The sequence below is a fragment of the Sarcophilus harrisii genome, chromosome X (genome assembly GCF_902635505.1).
Source record: "Sarcophilus harrisii chromosome X, mSarHar1.11, whole genome shotgun sequence".
Taxonomy (NCBI): Eukaryota; Metazoa; Chordata; class Mammalia; order Dasyuromorphia; family Dasyuridae; genus Sarcophilus; species Sarcophilus harrisii.
In genome coordinates this window covers 77686757-77705992 of record NC_045432.1, presented here as the reverse complement: position 1 = coordinate 77705992, position 19236 = coordinate 77686757, and the positions used below count along the sequence as shown (strand labels likewise).

The window sequence follows — 19236 nt, the reverse complement described above, 5'->3', positions numbered from 1 at the left end:
AAAGGGCATCCCTCAATTTCTGGCTCCTTGCAACCACAAAAAGGGCTGCTACCACCATTTTTGTCCATGGGAGGCCTTTTCCCTCTTTTAAGACCTCTTTGGGATAAAGACCCATTAGTGAGACTGCTGGATCAAAGAGTATGTAATTTGATGGCCCTTTGGGCGTGGCTCCCAATTGATTTCCAGAATGGCTGGATCAGTTCACAAATCCAACAATGCATTTGTCTCAATATCTCTCTCTCTCTGTTTCTCTTTTGCTCTCTCCTCCCTGTAGTTCTCCCTCTCTCTCTCAATTCTTCTCTCTGCACCTCTATCTCATCTCTGTACGTGTGTGTCCTATCTCACTGTCAACCCATCTCTTTCCTCCTGCTCCCTTTTTTCTCTCAGTCTGTGTGTGTGAGACATTTCCCTGTCTCACTGTCTCTCTTTATGACTGTCTCGCTGTTCCCTCTGTCTCCAACACCTCTCTCTCTCCCTCTTTCCTTTTCTCTCTCAATATCTCTTTCCCTTGGTCTCTGTCTCTGCTTTTGTGTCCCTCCCTCTCTCTCTCTTTCTTTTCCCCTCTTCTCTCTCAGTCTCTCCCTCTATGTCTTTGACTGTCTCTTCCTCTCCCATTCTCTGCCCCACTTCCCCATTTCACTGTGTCTCTTGTCCCTCTCCAATATGATTCTCTCCTCCTCCTCCTCCTCCCTTTTCTCTCTCAATCTCTCTCTTTCTCTTGGCTCTGTCTCTGCCTGTGTGTCCCTCCCTCCTCTCTCAGTCTCTTTCCCTTTATGTCTCTGACTCTGTCTCTTCCTCTCCCTCTCTCGGCTTCACTTCCCCATTTCACTGTCTCTCTTGTCCCTTTCCAATTTGATTCTCTCCTCCTCCCTTTTCTCTCTCAATCTCTCTCTTTCTCTTGGTTTCTATCTCTGTCTCTGCCTGTGTCTCCCTCCCTCCTCTCAGTCTCTTTCCCTTTATGTCTCTGACTGTCTCTTCCTCTCCTTCTCTCGGCCCCACTTCCCTGTTTCACTATCTCTCTTGTCCCTCTCCAACATGTCTCTCTCCCCTTCCTCCTTTTTCTCTTCCCTCTCTCTCTCCCTTTCTCCCCTCTCTCTGTATGTCTCTCTCTTACTCTCCAGCACATCTTTCACTCTCCTCCCTTCTTTCTTTCAAAATTTCTATATCTCCATTTCTCTCTCTCTTTAGTACTCTCTCTTTCCGTCTCTGTATTTGTGTCTCCCTCTGTCTCCTGTCTCTCCATTTCTCTTTGTCTTTCTCTCCTTCCATCTTTCTCTCTGTGTCTATCTCTATCTTTCTGTGTCTATGTATGTATGAATGTGTCTGTCTCTCTATCATGTTTCTCTCTCCATGTCTCCCTCCCCCTCCTCCTCCTCTATCTCTTTCCTTCTATGTCTCTCTGTATCGGTCTCCACTCCCATCTCATCCCCTTAGTGCCCCTCTCTCCTTCCATCCCTCTCTCTGTGTCAGTCTCTGAGATTGCTTTCTTCCTCCCTCCATCTCCCCTAGATCTTTCCTTAGCTTGCTTGCTCTCTCCTTTCTGTCTTTCCTAGTGTTTCTCTCACCCTGCCCCTCTCTCTCTCTCTCTCCTCTTCCTCCCTTTTCTCTCTCCCCATATCTCTCCCTCCATGTGTTTGTCTGTCTCTCTCCTCCCCTTCTTGTCTCTTTTTCATGTCTGCTTGTCTACTTTTCTGTCTTCCTGGCTCTCTGTGTATATGTGTCCCATTCTCTGTCTCTCTCCAACACATCTCTCTCCCTCTTCTCTCTCAATCTCTCTCTTTCCCTCTATGTCTCTGTCTCTTCCTGTCCCTGTCTCTGCCCCATTTCCCTATCCCACTCTATCTCTGTCTCTTTCTGTTTCTGGCTAACATTTCTTTCTCCATATATATCTCGCTTAACCTCAGCCTCTCTCTCTCCTCCCACCCTTGTCTGTCTCTGTCTCTTCCTTTCTCCCTGTCTATCTCTGTCTGTGTGTGTGTTGCTCTATCTCCATCTATCACTCCTACGTCTCTTTTTCTGTTTTTCCTTCTAACTCTCCTTCTCCCTATAGCTCTCCCTCTCTGCCTTAGTTCTTCTCAGTGTCTCTTTATCTCTGTGTCTCTCTCTCCCTTCCTCTCTCTTTCCTTCAGTGTCTCTCTTTCCATTTCCATCTGTCTGTCTCTCCCTCTCTGTCTCTCTCCCTTGGCCTCAGTTTCTCCCCTCTATCTCCATACCTATCTCTATCTCTCTATCTCAGTATCTGTGCGTCTCCCCCCTCCAGCATAGCTTTCCCCTCTCCTTTTTTCTCTCAGTCTCTCTTTGCTTCTGTCTCTCTTTCATTCTTTCTTTATCCCTGTGCATGTTTGTGTCTACCTCTACCTCTGTCCCTCAGTTTCTCTCTATTTTTTCTCTGGTCTTTTTGTTCTTCCATCTATCATATGTCTGTTTCTCTCTAGCACATCTCTCTCCTGCTCCTCCCTCTTCTCTCAATTTCTCTTTCCCTCTCTTTCTATCTCTCTGGCCCCTCTCTGTGTGTCTGTATATGTGTGTGTCTCTCCGTATCTCTCTTTCTGTCTGTTTCTCTGTTTCTCTCTCTGTTTCCCTCCCTCTCTCAAATGTGTATGTTTGTCTCCCTGTCTCTCTCCAGCACATTTCTTTCCTTTTCCTCCCTTTTCTCTCTTTGTCTAAGCCTGTCTCTCTCCCTCTCTCTCATCTGTGTATGTTTCTCTCCCTGTCTCTGTCTCTCTCCCACTCTCTCTCTCTAGCACATTTCTTTCCCCTTCCTCCCTCTTCTCTGTCTCTTACTCTTTTGCTCTGTTCCACTTCCATCTGTCTCTGTGTTCTTGCATATGAGCCTCTCTCTACCTGTCTCTCTCCAGGACAGTTTTCCCTCTCCTCCCTTTTCTCTCAGTCTCTCTACATCTGTCTCTCCTTCTTTGCTCCACTTAACTATCTCTATTCTGTCTCTGCCTCTGTCTTCCCTCCCCTTTCTTTCCGTCTCTCTCCTGCCATCTCTCTTTTCTCTATTTGTGTGTGAATCTGTGTCTCCTCTGCCTCCATTTCTCTCCGTCTCTCTCCCCTCAAATGTCTGTTTTTCCCTCTCCTCCTTTTCTTCTTCCTCACTGTCTCTTTCTCTTTCCTTCCCTTAACCTTCTGTTTCTCTCCTCCTCCCTTGTCTCTTTTCCTGTCTCCTCCCCTCCCTGTGTCTCTTCTTTTCTCTCTCTCCCCAACATGTCTCTCCCACATTCCCTTTTCTTTCTCAATCTCTTTCCCTCTATGTCTCTATCTTTTCCCTCTGCTTCACTTCCTTATCTGTCTCTCTCTATTTCTGTCTCTATCTTTCTGTCTCTGCCTGTGTGTGCATTTGTCTCTCTCTGCATCTTTATCTCTGTCTCTCAGCCTCTCTGTCTCTCTCCTACACATTTCTCCCCTCCCACTCCCTTTTCTCTCAGTCTCCTTCCCTCTATATCTGTCTCTACCTCTTCCTCTCTCTCTACCCAATTCCTCGTCTCTCTCCCTGTTTGTTTCCTCCTTCTCTTTCCCTTTGATTCTTTCTCTCTTTCTGTTTTTTCTGTCTCTGTTTCTATCTCTCCATGTCTCTTTTTGTGTATGTGTCTGTCTCTCCCCTTCCTCCCTTTACTTTCTCAGTCTCTTTCCTTATCTCTCTCTCTGAGCTCTTTCCCTTGCTCCCTCCTCCTTCCACCTCACTCTCACTGTCTCTTTCTGTCTCTCTTTATCTTTCTCTCTTTCCCTCTTTATCTCCCTCTCTACCTTTCTCTGTATCTCTATTTCTGTTTCTCTTTATCTCTCTATTCCTGTGTCTCTCTCTGTTTCTCTGTGTTTTTATCTCCCTGTCTCTCTCCAACACATTTCTTTCTCCCCCCCCCCTTCCTTCTTTCCAGTCTCTCTTTCCCTCTATGTCTCTGTCTCTCTGTGCCTTTTCCTCTCCCTCTCTGCCCCATTTCCTTCTCTGCCTCTGTGTCCCTCTCTCTGTATCTCTCTAACATACCCCTATCCCCTTCCTCCCTTTTTTCTCTCAATCTCTCTTTCCCTCTATGTCTCTGTCTCTCTGTGCCTTTTCCTCTCCCTCTCTGCCCCATTTCCTTCTGTCTCTCTGTGTCCCTCTCTCTGTATCTCTCCAGTGCACCTCTATCCCCTTCCTCCCTTTTTTCTCTCAATCTCTCTTTCCCTCTGTGTCTCTCACTTCCCCTCACTCGTTCTCTGCTGTCTCTATAACCACCCTTCTCTCTCTTTCCCTCTCTTCTCTATCTCTTCTCCTCCCTCTATCGTCTCACTTTCGGTCTCTCCATCTCTCCTTGTCTTTCTCTTCTCTTCCCCCCCGCTGTCCCATCTCTCTCAAGTCCACTTCTGTATCTCTCTCTTCCTCCACCTCTCTTTTCTGTCTCTCCACTTCCCTCCTTCCTCTTGTCCCTTTCTGTCCCTCTCTGCCTTCCTGTCTGCATCTGTCTCTCTCTGACCTCTCTTTCTAAACATTTCCATAGTATTTTATTTTTCATGTAAAGTTACACATACAGATTATTTTCAACATTCATTTTGGTAAGATTTTGAATTGTACATTCCCCCCCTCCCCAACACAGCAAGGTTATACATGTACAAGCCCTTTAAACATATTTCCACATTAGTCATGTTGTGCAAAAAAACAGAAAAGGGAAAAATCAGAAGACATTAAAAGCAAAGAAAAAAGAGCAAATCCTCTGCTTTGATCCCCATTCAGTCTCCACAGTTCTCTCTCTGGACGCGGACGGCTCTCTCCCTCCCAAATCTATCGGAATTGCTCGGATCCCTGTATTGCTGAGAAGAGCTAAGTCCATCCCAGTTGATCCTGGAACAACGAAGCTGTCACTGTGTACAGTGATCTCCTGGATCTGCTCGCTTAAGTCCATGTAAATCCTGCCACACTTTTCTGAAATCAGCCTGCTCACTACTCCCAGGGCAGTAATATTCTATCACTTATTCAGCCATTCCCCAGGCAGGGGGCAGCCCTTCCATTTCCAACTCCTTGCCAGCACAAAGAGTTTCTACAAACAGTTTTGCACATGGGGGTCCTTTCCCCTCTTTTGTGATCTCTTTGGGGTACAGACCCAGCAGTGAGACTGCCGAGTCAAAGTTTGCCAGCCCTTTCGGGCAGAGGTCCAAATTGCTTTGCAGAATGGCTGAATCAGTTCACAAATCCACCAACAATGCATTAGCCTCACACTCTGGGTTTCTCTCTCCCTCACTCTATTACTCTATGTCTGTCTCTCTGATCCCTGTCTCTGTGTCTTGCTGTGTCTTTCTTTTTCTCTGTATCCCTCTCTCTCCTCCCTTCTATCTTTCCTTTCCATTTCCTCCATTCACTGTCAATATGTCTTTGTGTCTGTCTCTGTGTGTCTCTATCATCTCTGTCTCTCTGAATGTCTCTCCCTGTTTCTGTTTGTCTCTCTCAATCTGTCTGAATGTGTTTCTTCCTGTGCCTCTCTCCCTTTCCCTGTGTCTCCTCTCTATTCTTCATTTTTCATTGTCTTCATCTCTCTCTGACTTTGTCCCTCTGTGTGTCTGTCTCTATCTCTCTTGCCTCTCTGTCTGTGTCTCTGTTTGTATGTCTCTCTGTCTCTGTGTATCACTATCTCTCTTGTGGTGTGGGTGTCTCTATTTATCTGTCTCTGTCTCCCCCCTCTCCTTTCCTCCTCTCCATTTTTCATTGTCATCATCTTCTCTCTCCCTCCCTCCTTCTCCCTTTTACCTTTCTGTGTGTCTGTCTGTCTCTGCTTTCCTGTCTGTATTCTCTCTGTATGTCTCTCCTCTCTCCTTTTCATGTCATCTTCTCCCATCTCTTGTGTCTGTCTTTTTCTCTCTCTGTGCTCTCTTTTCTCTTCGTAATTTTTCATTGTTCTCATTCCTCCTCCCCCCTGTCTCTCTCTCTGTCTCTGTGCTTGGCTGTCTATCTCTGTGCTCATGTCTGTGTCTCTGTGCTTGGTTGGCTGTCTCTGTGCTCGTCTGTTTCTCTCTGTCTCTGTGCTAATGTCTCTTTGTTTCTGTGCTTGGCTGTCTCTCTGTGTCTCTGTGCTTGACTATCTACTCATCTGTCTCTCTGCTCATCTGTCTCTTTCTATCTTTGTGCTAGGCTGGCTATTTCTGTCTCTGCACTTAACTGTCTATCTCTGTGCTGGGCTGTCTCTCTGTCTCTGTGCTCGGCTGGCTGTCTGTTCACGTCTCTGTCTGTATGCTTGGCTGGCTATTTCTCTCTGTGTGTCTGTGTTTGGCTGTGTCTCTGCTCATCTATCTCTCTGTCTCTGTGCTTGGCTGTCTCTTTCCTTATCTGTCTCTGTGATCATCTATCTCTGCTCATTTCTCTCTGATTATCTGTCTCTGCTTGGCTGGCTGTCTCTGTCTCTGTGCTTGTCTATCTGCTCATCTGTCTGTCTCTCTCTGTGTCTCTGTGTTTGACTGGCTGTCTCTGTACTTGACTGTCTCTCTGCTCATTTGTCTGTCTGTGCTCATCTCTCTGTGCTTGTCTATCTCTCTGCTCATCTGTCTCTATCTCTGTGCTCACTTGTGTGTCTCTGTGCTTGTCCATCTCTTTCTCTGCTCATCTGTCTCTGTGCTTGTCTAACTCTCTCTGCTCATCTGTCTCTGTCCTCACTTGTGTGTCTCTGTGCTTGTCTATCTGTCTATTCATGTCTCTCTCTGCTTGGCTGTCTCTGTGCTTGGTTGGCTGTCTCTGCCTCTGTACTTGTCTATCTCTCTGCTTGTTTGTCTCTGTCTCTCTCTGCTCATCTATATAATTATGCTTGGCTGGCTGTCTCTGTGCTTGTCTATCTGCTTGTTTGTCTCTCTGTCTCTGTGCTTGTCTATCTATCTGCTTGTCTGTCTCTCTGTCTCTGTGCTTGTCTATCTATCTGCTTGTCTGTCTCTCTGTCTCTGTGCTTGTCTATCTATCTGCTTGTCTGTCTCTGTGCTTGTCCATCTATCTGCTTGTCTGTCTCTGTCTCTGTGCTTGTCTATCTATCTGCTTGTCTGTCTCTGTCTCTGTGCTTGTCTATCTCTGTCTCTGTGCTTGGCTGGCTATCTCTTGTCTCTATACTTGATTGTTTCTCTGCTTGTCTCTCTGCTCATCTGTCTCTCTCTCTGCTCATTTATCTGTCTCTGCTCATCTGTCTCTGTACTTGGCTGTCTCTGTCTCTGTGCTTGACTGTCTTATTTCTCTGCTCATCTTTCTCTCTGTGTGCTCATCTGTCTGTCTCTGTCCTCATCTATCTCTCTGTCTCTGTGCTCATCTGTCTGTCTCTGTGCTTGTCTATCTCTCTGCTTGTTTCTCGGCTCATCTGTTTCTCTCTCTCTGCGCTCATCTGTCTCCGTGCTCATCTATCTCTCTGTCTCTGTGCTTGTCTATCTCTCTGCTTGTTTCTCTGCTCATCTGTTTCTCTCTGCTCATTTGTCTGTCTCTGTGCTCATCTGTCTCTTCTCTGTGTCTCTGTGCTCATCTGTGTGTCTCTATGCTTGGCCGTCTCTATTTCTGTGCTTGTCTATCTCTGTGCTTGTCTGTCTGTCTCTCTGCTATATCTATCTGATTCTGTGCTTGGCTGGCTGTCTTTGTGTCTCTGTGCTTGACTGTCTCTCTCTGTTCATCTGTCTGTCTATCTCTCTCTCTGTACTTGTCTGTTCGTCTGTCTCTGTCTATGCTCATCTCTCTGTCTCTGTACTTGGCTGTCTCTCTGGGCTTGTCTATCTCTCTGCTTATCTGTCTATCTCTGTGTTAATCTGTCTCTGTGCTCATCTGCCTCTTTCTCTATCTCTACACTCATCTGTCTCTCTCTGTGCTTGGCTGTCTGTGTCTCTGCTTGTCTATCTCTCTGCTCATCTGTCTCTATCTCTGTGTTAAGCTCTCTGTCTCTGTGCTCATCTCTCTCTGTGCTTGGCTGTCCCTCTGTGTCTCTGTTTGTTTATCTGCTTGTCTGTCTCTCTCTGTGCTTGGCTGTCTGTATGTCTCTGCTTGTCTATATCTTTGCTCATCTTGTCTCTATCTCTGTGTTAATCTCTCTATCTCTGCTCATCTGTCTCTCTCTGTACTTGGCTGTCCCTCTGTGTCTCTGTGTTTTGTCTATCTGCTTGTTTGTCTCTCTGCTCATCTGTCTCTATATCTGTGTTAATCTCTGTGTCTCTGCTCATCTGTCTCTCTCTGTGCTTGGCTGTCTCCTTTGTCTCTATGCTTGTCTATCTCTCTGCTTGTCTGTCTCTGTGCTCATGTCTCTCTCCATCTCTGTGCTCATCTGTCTCTCTATCTCTGCTCATCTGTCTCTTTGCTTGGTTAGCTGTCTCTTTGTCTTTGTACTTGTCTGTCTCTCTACTCATCTATCTGTCTCTATGCTTCTCTGTCTGTGTGCTCATCTGTCTCTCTGCTATATCTATCTGATTTTGTGCTTAACTGGCTGTCTCTGTGTCTCTGTGCTTGACTGTCTCTGTATCTGTCTGTGCTTGTCTATCTCTGTCTCTCTGCTCATCTGTTTCTCTGTCTCTGCTTGACTGTCTCTCTGTACTTGTCTGTCTCATGCTTGTCTCTCTGTGTAATTGTTTGTCTTTCTGTCCCTGTGCTTGTCTGTCTCTGTCTCTCCCCTCTCCTTTCCTTCTCTTTTTTTCAATGTCGTCATCTTCTCTTCCCTGTCTCCTTCTCTTTGTATCCGTGTGTCTCTGTCTGTGTGTGTGTGTCTGTCGCTCCCTCCCTCCCACCTCCTCCTCTTTCTTTCCCGTCCTTCTCTCTCATTTATCACTCACATCTCAATCCATGGTATTCTGCCTTCAGACCTGGGCGCTCCATGGCAACAGCTGTCTCCATGGTTACCAGCAGTCCTTTACCTGCTCCGGGTCCACAGCCTGCTCTATAGGACAGCGGGTGATGGCTCCTCCCTCCAGGCTATTTTCTCCTCCCTGCATTTTTGTGCCATGACATTGTTCTTTCCGGGCTCCACCCAGCCGCCCCCTAGCCGTTCTGTCCGAGGGCCCTTTGCAAGGTCATCATCGAATTTTAGAGCTGGAAGGGATATCAACAGCCCTCTAGTCTAGCGCTGGATGTGGAGTCAGGAAGATAGGAGTTCAAATCTAGCCTCAGGCACTTAACAGTTATGTGACTGGACAAGTCACTTCATTCTGTCTGCTTTTATTTTTTTCAATTTTTTTATTGGATCAAAATAGCACCTTATTCCCTTGGTTCTCTTAAGGCGAGTGATAACATATTTGTAGAGTGCTCCACACAGTGCCTGGCATGTAGATGGTGCTTAATAAGTGCTTCTTTCTTGGCCTCTGAGGTCCCTTCTAGCTCTAAATTGATGATCCTTTGATCCTAATCCTAATCTAACCTTTAACCCCCCAAAAAGAAATTGCTCCTATAAAACTATACCATACTGCACATGTAGTCATCCAACCTGTTTTAAAGACTTCAAATGGGGGAAGAGAGAAAGAAAGAGAGCTCCTAAGAGAAAACTTGGAAATTGGGTCTCATCCCCTTACTGTCTGTGTGATTCTGCTCTAGTCCCTTAACCCGGGGGGGGGGGGGGGGAAGGGGGTTTCAGTTTCCTTATCTGTAAAATGAGAAGGCGATGGCAAGCCACTGAGGAATCTCTGCCAAGAAAAGCCAAAATGGGCTTCACTTACAAGACTTTTCAGGGCAGCCACTTGTCATCTACTTATCAATAGCTCTTAATCGTTAGGAATCATCAGCTTTCAATTGGCTTATTTGTCATTTCCCCCATTGTTTAGGTTCAGCCGCAAGGATCAATCAAAACAAATTCAATCCCTCCCCGCCCCCCCACCCAAGAGCCTTTCTAACAGCTGAAGACAGTCGTCATCATCTTCCCCTCCCCACAGAATTCTCTCCTTTAACCTGATCGTGCCCATGGACTTCAAGGGATTCTCGTGGCAAAGGCCTTTTGCTTTGTAGATCGCCCTCCACTGGACATCCTCCATTTTATTCATGTCCCACTACTCCCTAGGGTGCCAGAAGTGGTCCCACCACTGCTGACTCATAGTGAGCTGGCAATATACCAAGTCTGCAGCTCTTTTTCAGACAAACTGCTGTCTCGGTTTGTGCTTGGCAAGGTGACGTCTAGAGCCCCAGTGTAATACTTTTTCAAGTCAGACCAGTGTTCCAGCCTAGCTAGATCTTTGGAGATCTTGTCACCCAGAGTGTCAGCCCTCTCTCCCATCTATACCTTTATCCAAGTCACTGATTAAAAAAAAATTTTTTTAAATTGTTAATTAGCAGCCCAGATCTCTGGGGCCCTCCACTGGAGACCTCCTCCCAAGTGGATACAAAAGCAGTAATGTTGTTATCAGAGCCTTCCATCCTCAACATTGGCTCTCTCTTCTTGATCCCCACAAGGGTTAGAAAGGAAAAAAAAATCCACCTGTTTTATTTGTAATGAGAATTAAAGCTGAGCTGCCATAAAAATAATTATTATATATTCTTTAACATGTGGATCTGTTATAATTAATATAATTAATGTATGACTGTTTTATTATTCATAATAACTGGAATTAGGTGTCAGAGTGGATAGAGCATCAATCCTCGAGTCAGGAAAACATGAGTTTAAATCTTACCTCAGACACTTATTAGCTACGTGATTGGGGCAAATCACTTCGGTTTGCCTCAGTTTCCTCATCTGTAAAATGGAGATGTTAATAGCACCTACCTCCCAGGGTGGTTGTGAGGATCAGGTGAGACAGCCCCGTCCACATTCTTTCCATTGCACAGTGCTCAAAGAGATAAATAAGAAAGCTTTTGAGACTAGGACTGATTGTTCTGAATAAGAATAGCAGGTGAAGGAGATGCTATCCCTTGATTAAAGTACAGGAAAGAAGATACCAAACAAGTTCAATTGGGCTGTTTTCCCCCCATCCCGCTGCATACTTAAAACCCAAGCCAAAATAATACCTCGAGTTAATTTTTAACAGCATAGCTAACGTGCTAATCAATGGAAGAGCTTCCTTGAAACACATTTTGCTATAGAGAAATGTATCCGATCCATTTACATCCAGACTGGCAGCTTTTAGGAAAAGCCCGAGACCCCAACCCTTCAAGGCTGTTCCCTCTGCTCCCGATCTGCCCCACCCTCCCAGCTCAAAAATGAGCCCCAAGCATCTATTTGGACGTAAATAGGAAAATCACCTGCTGTTTCCTCCATTTCATGCTCCCCTAATCATGGCTGTCTCCCCAAAATGTGCTCCGGATCCCCTTCGATCTTCCCGACCTCGGCCCCTCCCACCAGATGATTTCTACGCAGTCATTCTAGCGAAGACTCCATAGACTGACTGTCAAGCCCACATGACTGGCTCTTTTTCACCAAATCGGGGGCCATTTGCGCCTCGATGGCGTCTACGCATCTCAAATTCGACGTATTTCTTCTCCCGACCCCCTTCCCGGGAACCCTAGGGTTCCTTCAGTCTTCCCTCTATGAGGTCATCCATAATTCTTCCAGGCTCATCCTAGACTCTGCCCCTCCCCTCCCTCACCCCACATAACTAATCAATTGTCAAATATGATCGATTCTACCCCCACAATATTTCACATAGAGGTCCCCCTTTCCCTCCCCCTCCCCCTCCGTTACAAGCTCAGGTCCTCCTTACCTCCGCCCCGGACCAGCCGTTCGCCATCTAGCTGCAGCCTACCTGTTCATTCATTCATTCATTCATTCGTTCGTTCGTTCGTCTACTCACTCATTCAACAAGCATTTATTAAGCATCTACTATATTCATCAAGGAAATACTTATCTGCGTACCTGCCGCATGGCCGCCTTCGAGGGGGAGGGGTGAGCCACCCCAAGCCCTCGCACATAGTAGGTGGTTAATAAATGCCCACTGGGCTGTATTGGATAGGAGGAGTGAGGAAAGAGCACGAACGAGTTGGGCCGCGAGGCTCTTTAAGACCGGCCGAAACCTCGCCAGGTTCACCCTTTCCCCCCTCCAGCCTGTCCAGTACCTGGGGCCCTCAGGGCAGCGGGCCGCGAGCCCGGCGGGGATGGGGGGAGACGGCCGGGTCCCGGCAGGAGGCGCCGCTGTCCGGGGTGCTGGGGCGGCCCGGGGCCGTCGAGCGGGAGCCGCCGCCGCCGCCGCTGCGAGCCGCGCCGGGAGGCTGAGGCCGGGGCCGGAGCCGAGGCCGCGCGAAGACCGGCCGTCGCGAGGTTCGAGCTGGAGCTGCGACTGCGACTGCAGACGAGCCACCTACAGACTGCAGAGGGAACGCCCAGGGTTGCCGCAGTGGCCACTCAACTGCTCATGCTCAGCTCGCGCCCGTTGCAGCTCGGCCCTGCGCATGTGCACTGGGGGGGGAGGGGGCGCCTCCTTTCCGCCCCCTCCTCACTCGTAGCCCAAGGGGCCTCTTCTCTTCCCCTAATCCCTTCCGCGCGCATGTGCACAGCGGGATAGCGTCTCTTCCATCCGTCACCCCCTGTCTCTTGTGCTGCTGCCCCATGAGGGGCCTCTTATCCCCCCTTCTCATTTGTGAAGTGAGGGACCCCCTTCTCGCGCCCCCCACCATTACTCTTTCGTTCCCCACCCTCTTCCACACTGAAAGGGCTCCCCCCTTCACAGGTGGAGTGAATAGCCTTTCCTCCTTCCCTCCCCCATGCGCGTACTCGACCCCCCCCTTCCAAAATGGATTTTTCCTCCCACGCCCGTGAATACCCAATGAGGTTCCTGTTTTCTGTGCGCCCCCCCCCATATGTATACTGTCTCTTCACTGGTGGGCTGGGCCCCTTCCTGCAGTGGAAAGGGGGGGGGGGAAACTCTGGGCCTCGCAAGTTGGTCACATCAACATCAAGGCCTGAAGGTGTCCTCAGTGCGGGAACTCTGCCCACAGGTGCAGCCATTTCCTGAGATGGTTTGCCTGAGACTCAGATGAAAAGATTTGCCCAAGGTTACCCAGCTACTAAAGGTCACGTGTGCGTTTTGAACCGGAAATACACCCGATGAAAAACTCTTTATGGAGCCTTCCATAGTTACAAAGCACCTTTCCAGTCCATTCGGGCATAGACCCCACTGGCAGCCCCCTACACCCAGGAGATAGAACACATCCTCTCTCACACTGGGATTCCGGAAGGGAAGCCTCTCACAGTGCACTAGGAGTCTGCTCCTCCTGTCTCCCATGGCCTTGGCCTGTGCTACATCCCAAGTGGAAAAGCCTGAACAAGGGCAATCATCAACCTGAAATGGGGCGGACCTGAGCTGGGACTCAGATCCTGACCTTGGGGGCTTCCCCTTCATGCTACAGAGCTATGGGAAGATGCCAAGTTCCAGTTTCTCTTTGGCTATTTTCCCCTTCCCCTCCCGGCTTCCTTTCCACAAGTTACTCTTGCCCTCCCTTCTTCCGACTCGTTGAGCTCCTTTCTTTCTCCGGCCTGATGTTAGGAAGCTGGTCCCCCAACGTACCTCCACCCTCCACAAGCCCCACAGTAACTAGTCCTCTCTTCCAGCTTCTCGGTTACTTCCTTCCCTTAATTCCCACAAGAACCCGCAACAAGTTCCCAACTCCTGAGCCTCTGGAAGCAGAATGTTCTTTACATTGAGTTTCTATTTAGGGAAAAGTTCACCAACTTATGGATTTTTTCCCTCCGAGAACTATGGGAGCTTCTTAAATAATTTTTATTCATATATCGGATTGGTCACTGTCAAGGGGAGAAGTGGGGAGGGAAGGAAGGGAGAAAAATATAGAAAACAACATTTTGCAAGGGTGAATGTGGAAAACTACTTTTGCACGTACTCGGAAAATAAAGAGCTATTGTTCAAAATAAAATAAAAAATGCGATTGGGAAAAATGAATTCAACTACAGTTGCATTTGTTTTGTTTTTTTTCAAAAGGAATTCCGAGACCTCTTTTAGGCTTATTCCCCCCCGGAGCAAATGTTTTGGCTAATGATAGATTATTTCCAATGTAATTTTATTTCACCAAGATAGAAAATGAGGCGAGTTCAGAGAGAGTTAAGAATTGCCTGATTTATGGGGAAAAGTTAGTCAAGAAATCCAAGGCTGATGTTGTAATAGACATAAGGAAAGTAATCCTGGTTGCCGAGTTGTAACCCAGGGATATCTAGAGAGATATCCATGATACTGGCCGCCACTTCGTCCAGATGCTTGAAAGCCGAGTTGAGAGCTTCCCGGAGCCGTTTGGAAGATTTCTTCTGGGGCTGTAGCAGTACTGCCTTAAAATTCACCGGTAGGCCATATCTTAATACGGATTCAGAAAACACTCTTAAGGTCTTTATGTGAAGCAAGATGATAAATACTTCACCAAAGCACGCCTTGAGCCATTGCAAATAAGGATTTTCCCAGTAGCCTTCACCCTCAGCCTCCCTCTCGTTCTCTTGAGCTTTTGCTTTCGGTTGTTTCTGATACCTCCGGGGAATAACCGAAGTGAAGGCCTTCACAAAAAGATCTAGGAGGGAAAAGGATTGCTTTTTCTGAATCTTTCGGAAACTCTCTTGTTGTTTCTTCGCAGCCAGCAACTTGGTGATTTCTTCCCTTTCGCTTTCGATTTCTTTTTCGTCATAAAAAAAGTCGCGAACCTTGAACTTGTTGGCTGTGGCCTTGATTTTGAAATCCTCGATCACTTTCTGGAACATGGTGACGGTAAAGAGGCCGCTCTCGTTGTCTTCGGCGATCAGCTTGGTCGATCGAGGGACCACCATGTCCGAGAGGGATTCGTACGTTTTCTGCCACAGAGGATAACTCGTCTTGGGAACGATGACCAGAAGGGTGACGAGGTATTTGGAATCCAATACGAAATCCTCTTTGCTCACGATATCTGACAGTGACCGAGTGAGGAGGCCCCCCAACAGTTTTTTTTCCATAGTCTCTAGGTTTCTTTTCAGTTTCTTGTAGGCCGAGATTCTGGTTTTCAGATCTGTCTCCACTTGGGTCAGCTGCTTCCTTAACGCTTCCACTACCTCCCCCAACGGCTGCTTAACCGGATATTTGATCAAATCCCATTCAAAGTGAGTCACAAAAGAAGCTAAGGTGACTCCATGGGCCAAGAGGTACTCCTGTACTTCACCTTTCTTGGCTTCCGTCACTTCTATAACACACTGAGTCATTTTCTTCATTAGGCTTTCGGCAAAGGGATCGAGTCTCCCTAGTTCGTCTGAAAGGCTAATGAGAGAATCTAAAGTCCCTACCTTGAAATCGGGAATCTCGAAGTCGGTATTAAGGGACAGGTTGGACTTGGAGGTGAAAGTGAGCACCTGCTCCAGGATCTCCAAATCCTCCCTGTTTCCCGGGATAGAAACTAACCAAAACTCTGACATACTTCAAACCTTTCGTTTTCGTCCGGAAGACTGGAACTCTGCGAAGGAACTTCGGGCGCCAAGATACTCTCGGGAAGGGCTAAGGGGGGGCGGAGGCTGATTCGGAACAAGAGAATGCCGGGTTTGGGGTGTGGGAAAAGACTGCCGGTCCTCGATCCCTTAGAACCACTCAGAGATCCTGGGGTGTGGGGGGGGAAATCAGATGCCGCGGCCTTCTCTGCGGGTGTGGCTAGGCCTGCGGGACCATTCTGTTAAAGCCTTCCATGACGCCCTTGCCACGCCCCAGCCTGCCTTTATTTCCCAAGTCCTACGCAAGGGGCCCGTCGGACCTCTGAAAGGTCCTTTAAAGCCCCTGTATTCTAGGTCATAGAACTGACCTGCGCTTGCTTACGGAGACTCATTTTCCTTCCTCCCTCCCCATGCTGAGCACTGTATGAATAAGAGCCCTTTCTATTTCATGAAATCGATTCTAGCTACAAATAATTTAAATAATTCTTCAGATTTTGTTGCACTGATTCTTGACTTTTAATAATGTAAAATAGCAACATTTATGTGGCATTTACATGTGCCAAGCACTGTATAAAGCACTTTACAATTATTACCTCACCTAATCCTCACAATAACCCTGTGAGGAGGGTGCCGTTGTTAGCCCCATTTTACAGATGAGAAAATTGAGGAAAAGAGGGGTTAAATGACTTACACAATCACACAGCTAGAAAGTACCTGGAGTGAGATTTGAACTTGGATCTTCCTGGCTCTAGGGCTTGCTTTCTGTCCATATTAGAAAGCCCTTTGAATGAATCCAAACCGTTTAACACTTTCAACTCATCAAAATAAAGTCTTTTGATTAAGTTAATTGACTAATACAGTTTTTTTTGATTACTTTTTTACATATTCAAGTGTGATCACAAATGATACAGGAATTAATGTCGCTGTCTTTAAGAAAATTACATGTGCAGACACATTTAGAAGAATTTCATATGTTTAAGCTATATCGTGTTATTTGCTGTCTTGGGAAGGACGGATGACGGAGGACAGGGAGGAACAAGATTTTGCAGGGGTGAAGGTTAAAAATCGCCTTTAGAAAAATAAAATAAAATAACTTAATATAAAAAAGAAAATTATAACCTCACTTCACCAAGCCAACAAAACAAAAAAGAGATAAGAGCTCTTTAATCCTAATGACCACCCTGAGAGGTGGGAGCTATTTTTGGCCACATTTTGGCCACATTTCACAGAAAATGGAGGCAGGCAGCAGGGACCTGGCCTGTCCAGGGTCACAGAGCTAGGAAGTTTCTGAGAACTTCAGTCTTCTGGGTTTCAGACCCAGCTCACCACCAGCTGTGATACCCAGAGGCTTCTGGGCGCCTAGGTTTGGAGTAGCAGCCAACAGTGAGAATTCAGCAAGGGTGATTGGAGAAGACATCTCGAGGAAAGATTTACCAGGACGTGGTATCCTAGAGAAAAATAAGGAAGTCAGAGAAGTGGAGCTGGTCTCCTCAGCATCTTTCCATAATTCACATAATCTTCCGGTCCTCCGATATCTGCTCTTGAACATTTTGGAAAAGGTTTCCTTCTCAGGACAGCTCTGGAGGGAGCTCTGTTTTCTGATTCCTGATCACACATAAAGGTTCCTAGATCATTCTGGTCAAATCTGCAAAGGAACAATATAATTTAGGACAATCTCTTCAGTTTGGTTCTCCCATCCTGAAACTGCTGAGCATTTTGGTTTGTGATACACCTTTGCTATTTCTATCTTTACCTAAACCTCGTACCTCATATAAGAATCGTTTTGAAAACAGAAGAATCTTTCCAAGATCCCTAAGAGTCTAACTTGTAAAATAAATTTTTCTGTGTTTTAAAATGGGAATAGAATTTCATTTTCTTTACAATTATCATAAAATGATCACTTGTGTTTTAAAATGGGAATATAATTGCACTGTCTTTATGATTATCAATATAATTTTATATGTAACATCCTTCATCCAATCTGGGAACTAATTTTTATTACTAAAACATAATATTAATCAGAACTGTCTTGAGGCAGCAAAGTGGCTAGATTTAGAGTCAGGAAAAAAGAAGTTTGGATCTAGACAGTCATCTGTGTGATCTTGGTGAAGTCAATATAAGAGACTGTCTGCTGTCTTAGAATGGGGAGGGGGGGAGATGGTGGGGGGAATTTGGAACTCTTACAAAAGTGGACTAGGAAGTCTTCCTGGAGAAGGTGGGATTTTAATAGGGACGTAAATGAAATCAGGGAGGTCACTAGTGAGCGCAGAAGAGGGAGAGCATTCTAGATAGCCAGAGAATACCCAGAAGAGGAGAGAGGGGGGGTCTTGTTTGTGAACCAGTCAGGAACCTAGCGTCACAGGCTCAGAGTACCTGGCTTAGGGAGTGAAGGTGAAAGCGGGGCAGTTGATGAAAGGCCTCCAATGCCCAACAGTGAGTATTTTGTATTTGATCCTGGAGGCCACAGGGAGCCACTAGAGATTACAGAACAGAGTGCTTACATGTATGGGCCCTGCCCTTTAGGAGGATTAGTTTAATGGCTGAATGGAGAGTGGACTGGAGCGGGGAGGGACTTGAAGTAGGCCGGAAGATTTTTTTTCCCCCCTCCATCCCTAACAACTATTCTAATAGTCCAGGCTTGAGGAGATGAGGGCTGGCTCCAGGATGGAGTAGAGGGGCAGGGTAGGGTTGGAGATCAGAGGGCATATTTGAGAGCTGTTGCAAAAAAAGGCTTTGGCAATAGATTGTTCCTGGGGGATGAGGAATAGTGAAGAACCCAGAAGCCTCCTCGGTGGTGAGCCTGAGGGCCTGGGAGAATGGCGCTGTCTGTGAGACACTGAAGTGAAAGGGCTTTGGGGGAAAGATCAGGAACTCCATCCCAGACACACTGAGTCACCAGCTAGGCATCTGGGGCAAGATGTCTGAGAGGCAAGCAGAGTCGGGAAATCAGCAGGGGGTCTAGGGCAGGACGGGAGAATGCGCAGCATAGAGACGGGCATGAAATCTTCGGGGACTGAGGCGAGCACCAAAGCAGTCCAGAGGGAGGAGGGAACAGGACCCGGGACAGAGCCCTGAGGGACACCTGTGGCAAGAGGGTGTGATCTGGAGGAGGAGCTGTCGGAGAGGAAGGGAAGGGTAGGACAGTGAGCTGCTGGCACAGTGAGCCAGGGAGGAAAGAAAGACAGAGAGAAGAGACAAAGGGATGATGGAACAGGGTGGGAGCAGGAACCAGACTGGGAGGGGAGCTCACTGGGGACCAGAGCTAGAGGGGGCAAAAAAGAGGGAAGAGGGAGAAGCGAGGGAGACACAACTACAAGGAGATGGGGTGGGGGTGGGGTAATGAGAGGGAGGTAAAGGAGGCAGATATAAAGAGGGCTTAGATATTTTTGCCCACCTGCATTTTGGATTTCCTTCACAGGCTAATTGTACAATATTTCAGAGTCCGATTCTTTTTGTACAGCAAAGTAACGGTTTGGTCATGTAGACTTATTGTGTCTCTAATTTATATTTTAATATATTTAACATCTACTGCTCATCCTGCCATCTGGGGGAGGGGGTGGGAGGGTAAGAGGGGAAAAATTGGAACAAGAGGTTTGGCAATTGTCAATGCTGTAAAGTTACCCATACATATAAACTGTAAATAAAAAGCTATTAAATTTAAAAAAAAAGAGGGCTTAGATGGGAGGGGGCAATAGGATGGAGATGAAGGGGGAGCAGGAGCTGAGGAGAAGAGCAGGAGGGGGAGGGGATGGGAGCCATCCCAGGTTGAGTGGTAGGGGACAAGAGGAGTCAGAAGGGGAGGTAGCTGGAAGGCTATGGGAGGCTAAGTACCAAGAGAGGGGAGATGGGAGAAATAATAGGAGAATGGCGGAAGGAAGAGGTGGCAGGAGCTGGATGGCAGAGCAAATATGGGAAGGGAAAAAGAAGGCAGAAGGGAGGGGCAATGCAGCAAGAGGGA

The 19236-nt window shown here is 47.1% G+C and overlaps 1 long non-coding RNA gene and 1 pseudogene across 1 annotated transcript; both read right to left on the bottom strand.

Annotated features, from left to right (window-relative positions):
- Positions 1-6099: 6099 nt before the first annotated feature.
- Positions 6100-12274, bottom strand: LOC116420206. Its single transcript, XR_004230492.1, has 2 exons — positions 11141-12274; positions 6100-10728 (listed from the first exon to the last, which is right to left on the bottom strand). It is a non-coding gene; the product is annotated as an uncharacterized LOC116420206 (long non-coding RNA).
- Positions 12275-13863: 1589 nt separating this feature from the next.
- LOC100927979 lies at positions 13864-15465 on the bottom strand (annotated as a pseudogene).
- Between the last annotated feature and the right edge of the window lie 3771 nt (positions 15466-19236).